Source organism: Arachis ipaensis, chromosome B03 (assembly GCF_000816755.2).
Source record: "Arachis ipaensis cultivar K30076 chromosome B03, Araip1.1, whole genome shotgun sequence".
In the NCBI taxonomy this organism is placed as follows: domain Eukaryota; kingdom Viridiplantae; phylum Streptophyta; class Magnoliopsida; order Fabales; family Fabaceae; genus Arachis; species Arachis ipaensis.
In genome coordinates this window covers 124328840-124335498 of record NC_029787.2, presented here as the reverse complement: position 1 = coordinate 124335498, position 6659 = coordinate 124328840, and positions in this window count along the sequence as shown.

Below are 6659 nucleotides of genomic sequence, written 5' to 3'. Positions count from 1 at the left end.
AGGTCGAGTAGTCCAGTTCTCGGATGAATCCTGCTTCTAGGAGGCTGGCCGTCTGCCTGGCTACCTCTTCTGCCCTTTCTTGGGACATTTTTCTCCTCCTCTGGGCCACTGGCTTAGTTCCCGCCTTGACGGCCAGATGATGCGATACGAGCTGGGGATCTATCCCGGGCATATCGGCAGGCGTCCAGGCAAAGAGGTCGGCATTAGCCCTGATCATTTCCATCAAAGGCTCCTTCATCTCATGGGGGAGGTTCCTGTTTATGAATGTGAATTTATCGTCCTCCTCGCCGACCCTGAACTTTTCCAAGTCTCCTTCTGGCTCTGGTCTGGGTTTGTCGTCTATCCTGGCGTCCAGGTCAGCAAGGAAGACCCCAGATGCTTCTTTAGATTTTTTTCTGAGAGAAAGACTGGCGTGGTCGCAAGCGACCGCCGTTTCCAAGTCGCCTTTGATGGATCCTACGGATCCGTCATTGGTGACAAACTTCATCACCAGCAGCTTCGTACTAATGGCCGCCCCCAGCATGACTGTTCGTCGTTTTTGCCCCTGTCCCACAGAGGTCGGGAGTGAGATGATTCCATCCGGCTTGATGAAGTGGTCCCCCAACCCTACTACACCGTGCTGGTGGGTCGTCAGGTCGGCGTCCCTTAGTCCCAGGGCATCGAAAACGTTTCGAAACATGATGTTCGAGTCTGCCCCCGTATCTACTAGGATTCGTTTGACGAGGCCCGTTCCGACCCTGGCCGTGATAACCATGGGCGGACTTTTCGGTGCCTCGTCAAACCATTGGTCCTCTGGGCCGAAGGAGATGGGTGGGGTACCTCGGAAACTTCTAACAGTCGAGGTGGAGACTGCTAGGACTTTGGCGTCTTTTTTCTGTGCTGACTTTGACCTTGGGGCGGTATTCCTGGCCGTTACCACGTTTACCACTGTAAGGCCGTGGTCGTCACCCTCTGGTTCCTGCCGTCGCCTTGTTGACCGGGATCTGTCTTCGCTATCGTGGTTCCGGTTGCGTCTCCTCGGTTCCCGGATAAGGTGGGAGAAGTCGGCAAGTTTCCCGTCCCTGATAGCTTGTTCCAGGGCGTCTTTTAGGTCGAAGCAGTCTTGGGTCTTGTGCCCGTAACCCTTGTGGTACTCGCAGTAGAGGTTCTTGTTTCCTCCCGTCCTGTCCTTCAGGGGTCGGGGCTTTGACAGTATCCCCTTTTCCGCTATCTGTTGGTAAACTTCGGTGATTGGTGCCGTGAGGGGGGTATAATTGGTGAACTTCCCAACTCGGGGAACGGTTTGGGTGTTTTACTCGGACCGCCATCCCTGGCGTGTTCCTTTGGTCTTTCTCTGCCTTCATAGTGCCGTGCTTGGTTGTAGGCGGGCTGCCGTTTATTAGCAGCCACGACCCGGCTGACTTCTTCGTCATTGATGTACTCTTTGGCCACGCACTGGATCTCTTGCATTGTCCAAACGGGCTTTGTGGTAAAGTGTTTCCTGAAGTCCTCATTCGAGAGCCCGTTCGTCAAGCACATGCTTGCCACCGAGTCCGTTAGACCGTCAATTTCCAGGCACTCGTCATTGAAACGGTCCAGGTATTTCCTGGTCGGCTCTCCGGGTCTCTGTGTCACCCCTAGCAAATTGATTGGGTGTTTGGCTTTGACAATCCTGGTCGTGAATTGAGCCAAGAAGGCGTGGCTGATGTCGGAGAATTGAGTCACCGAGCCCTGCGGAAGATTGTTGAACCACCGTATCGCTGGGCCCACCAAGGTGACCGGGAAGGCGCGACATCTGACCTCGTCTCCCACCCCTTCCAGGTTCATTCTGGCCCAAAGGCCGTCAAGTGTTCCAGGGGATCTTGTGTTCCATCATACTTCATGTCCGTTGGCTTGTCGAAGTGTTTCGGCAGCCGGACCTCGAGTACAGATCGGTGGAAAGGGGTCGCTCCTATTATCACTGATCCCCGTGTAGTTCTCCCCGGCTCGTCATTCTCCCGACGGGCGTCCTCTTCGCCCCTGTTCGACGCACGCCGTCTCTCGTGTCGGGTGTAAATGATGGGGTCCCGACTTCTTCTTCTGGCTCGTCCCCTTCCCCCTGTGCTCTCCGACTCGTATTGGGGGCTGGGTGAGCGCCTCGAGCGGCTCCTTGAACGGGAGCGGGTGAGGCTCTGCTCCGGGGTGCGTTGGTCGCGTTCTCTTTCGGCTAGCCGGCGTTCTAAGTCTTGCATCCTATGGTGCAACTCTTGCATTATCCTGGCGTGGTTGTCGCCAGTTCCTCCGAAGGGGCGTCTTTTGTGAGTCTGCGTCGTGTCCCTTGGAGGCGACCTCTGCTGTTGTCGAGTTTCTGTCGAAACGGCGCCTCCCCCAAGCACGGGAGGTGCGGCCTCGCTGCCGGTCCCAGTCTGGACTAGTACGAAGTCCATGGACGAGTTATCCCCACAGACGGCGCCAATGTTCGGTAGGTCGGGTACCGGACGGTTCAGGTCAGGATCAGGGGTGAAGGAAGGGGCTCGTCTGATCACGGTCTTCCAGTCCGAGGGTGCGAGGTCCCGAGCACTTCGTGTGAGGGGGTGTCACCTGCAAAGACACTCCGACGCTCTAGTCAGCAATGAATGCAGGTGAAAAAAAGATGGTGGTACCTTATATATATATGTCAGTATTGGGCCCCTCTGGAGGGCAGGCCCATATTCCCAAGGACGCTGTCCCATAGCTGTGAGGGAGAGTCGTACGGGACGCGTGTCCGGGTCGGTTGAGAGGCGTGTAGTCGGGCCGGGTGGAGCTCGGGTCGGGTTGACCCGCGGGAATCCAGGGCCGTAACAGTAGGCTTATTTGGCTTTGTCCTTTTCTTTTCCTATCTCTCTTCTAAATTCACTTTGGTCCTCCTTTCTGTTTGTCTTTTCGACACCCGTGAAGTCATTATGCACAACATTATGCACAATATTCTCAATTCCAAATCAGTAAATAATAGATTAGTTAGAGTTAATTTTTTATTTTACTTAGAGTTTTTTTTAGATTAGTTAGAGTTACTGCTTACACATTAGGTAAAATAATTAGTTATAGGTTGCATGTTAGTTAGAATTAGTAATTACAGATATACTGTTTACATATTAGTTAGACTTACTGTTAACTGTTTTTATGTTAGTTAAATTTTTTATGTTATTGTTTTTAAGTATAGTTGTTGTTTATTGTCTATAACATGTTAATTAGTATAAGATAACAAAGTAAATTGTTAGTTAGTTTAGTGAGAATAATTAGTTTAAGTTGTGAATCAAAAGGTAATTAGTGGAATAATTAATTAAGTTAAGTTGGACTAGAAAGAAACCTGATTAATAAAATTTAAGGTTCAGTTAATTATTTACTAATTAATTAGTTAGTTGACTGTGTTAGTTAGCTGGGACAAATTAGAATTACTAGATTTTTAAGCTGTTTTGTTTTGGATTTAAATATTTTTTTAATAATTTAGTTAACGTAAAAGGAACTGAGGTCAATGTATGTGATTTCATTTTACTAGATTGTGTTTAGATGGAGTAGCAGTTAGTGAGTTATGATGGTGAGATGTACATATTGGATCATGCTAAGTACATTGTTGGCAGGCTTGATCGAGTGGTATACTTTTTTAAATATTTTTTATTTTATTGTAATTAATAAGTAGTGAAGTTGTTATTTTATGTGTTCACCGTTTCGTTTTTTTTTTCGTTTGCTAGGTGCCTCTGATCTTGCGCACCAGACGGAATTTGATGACACGGCCGCTGGAGCAGATTAGGCCATATCTCAAACAAATCGGATTTGAGTATGTAGCCTATATGGTCGAGTTCGAGTATGATTGGCTGCTTGCCTCGACTTTGATAGAGAGGTGGAGTCCCACACATTTCATCTACTGTGCGAGGAGATTGTCCTTTGTTACTCTCTCTCTCTCACACACACAAAATCATAAAATCAGTGATAGTTAGTGTCCTTTATTATTCACACACACATATTAGAAGCTGCCAAAAAACATATTGTGAAATCAGTGACAGTTAGTATTCTTTGTTATTCACACACACATATAATAGAAACATGTAAAAGATAATACAAGTAGAGGTGGGTGTAAAGGCTAGTCCGACTCGTTTAGTCCATACCACAACAGGCTAAATATTAATGGAGTGAGCCGGACTAACTCGCAATATATATGAGTTGCTTTGAGAGAGGCATGTGCCCGCACCGCGTTGGTTCAAGGTTTCGCAGGTCAACCCAAACCGCAAATTTTCTTATCTGTCTTTCTTTTTTTTTTCCGTTGCTATTAGGGGTAGAAACAGGCCAAGTTTTTGCTCTTAACATGCCTAGCTTGTCATGTAGTCAATTGGCCTGAGCTTGGCTTGCAGTTAGGGGTAGCAAACGGGCCTAAACCTGTTGGGTCGGTATGCATAACCTGCCAAAAAAGGCGGGCCGGCTGAAAAATTGGGACCGAATAGCAAAAGCCCGCCTAACCCGCACCGCTTAAATCGCGGGTTTTGGCAGGGCGGGCTTCCCCTCCGGGCTTAGTGTTTTTTTAGTGAGGGGGTATTTATACAATTTTTTTGCCAAAACCTAACTTCTCCCAACCTAACTTACAAGAGTATGAAGATAAAAATTGAGTGGTTTGGATTATGTTTATGTTACTTTGGAGACAATATTTATAATTATGTTTTTAATTATGTTTATTTTGCTTTGGAGAGAATATTTATACTTATGTTTTGGATGAAAACTTGGTTTATAATTATGTTTATTAGATATTTATAATTACAAAGATTTTAATGTTTATGAAGATAAAAAATATAATTTTTTATGCCTTTAAAAATTATAAATTTATTAATATGATTGTGAAATTATATATATTATTTAGTAGTTAATAGTAAAAAAAAAAGAGGAGCTTTGGCGGGCTTAGCCCGCCAGCCTGCCTGCCCGCAGTTAGGCAGGGCGGGGCAGAATTCTAAGACCGCCTCACTAGGTGGGACGGGATAGGCTTCTTGCATCATTTTATTAATAATAAAAAATATTTATATATGTAATTATGTATTAACAGGTCCAGATATGCCTGACAAGCCAATAAAACTAATTAGTAAAATTGGGACTGGCTTATTAACATAATAAGATTTTTATAAGAACCTGAGTCTGTGCCTATTTTATAACAGACCAGACCAGGTCAGGCCAAACACAGACTAGGCTACAGACTCCTGACAAACCGCCTGACCTTTTTCGACCCCTAGTTGCTATTATCAAATTCATGATTTATGACAAAAAAAAAAAAATTGACAAGGCAACGGGCCATAGAAGAAGGCATAAATCTTGCACAACAATAAATTGATTTTTATGTCAATTTTAGGTCTAACTAAAGAGTTAAAGAGTAAATATTGAGGTGGAAAAAATAAGTTTTAAATGAGTTGTTAGTTTTTAGCTCACATAAATACATTTTTGTTAATATTATGTATATTTAATACGGACTAATGGGTTGGCCTGCTAAACTGCGGGTTCAACCCGTTTAGTCTATAAGTTAAATGGTGCAGATTGAAAAATTCATTAAAATTATGGATAAAAAAATTGCGAATTTAAATGGTGTAGATTGCGAATTAAACGAATTGACCCACAAATCATGACCCGTATACCCAGCTCTAAATACAGGCATAATTTCATTTCTCATTTATTTCTACTTATTTTACTCTTATTTAACTCGAGAGTTACATCATATTTATTTGAGAAAGAGAAAAACATTATACATTATACTAGAAGCTACCAAAAAACATATCCCAGAATAAATGACAGTTATTATTCTTTGTTATTTTGGTTAAAAGAATTAAATAATAAGTATAAATATATCTAAGTAGTAAAAATAATGGAATATATATCATATATTTAAAAAAAATAGAAAATACTATAGGAAGATATAACAAAGGATATATATGTAATAGAAACATATGAAAAATAATACAGGTGATATTCATTTCTTATTTATTTTACTTATTTTAATCCTGTTTAATTCGGGAGCCATATCACATTTATTATTTGAGAAAGAGAAAAACATTATACATTATACTAGAAGTTACCTAACAATAGATCGCAGTTGTAGTTAGTATCTTTTGGTATTTTGGTTAAAAAGATCAAATAGTAAGTTATTTTAATATGATAAAAGAAGGGAGTGTATATCTTATAAATAGATGAGAATAATGCGTCACCTTTTCATAAAAGTATTGTTACAGTCTTACAGACAAGGTCAAAGAATCAGAAAAAAAAAAGCCAACCAATTAAAGTTAAAAACCCCTAAAAACGAGTTAAGCTAATAAAGAGAATAAGCTATCTTAAAATCCGATGAAAGGAGATTAAATGTGAAGATACAATAAAATCAAGCCATAATGAGAATTAAGTTGCAACAATAACCATTTTGCTAGTAAAGTACTAAACGAGTATAAAACAAAGAAAAAAAAAGCAATGCAAGAAAAATGTAAGAGATTTACACACATAATGTATAAAACATTTATTTGATTTAAGTATTAGAGTATCTTTACATATTATTTTTCTGGTCTGAGTCTTGGTATAAATAGAAAAACATATCCCATCAACTCTTTAGCTTGGATTATCATCAATTAGTCCAAACAATTATAAATATAACATAATAAAAATCTTGTAATATATAAAGCATATTTTATTCCTATTTAATTTGGGAG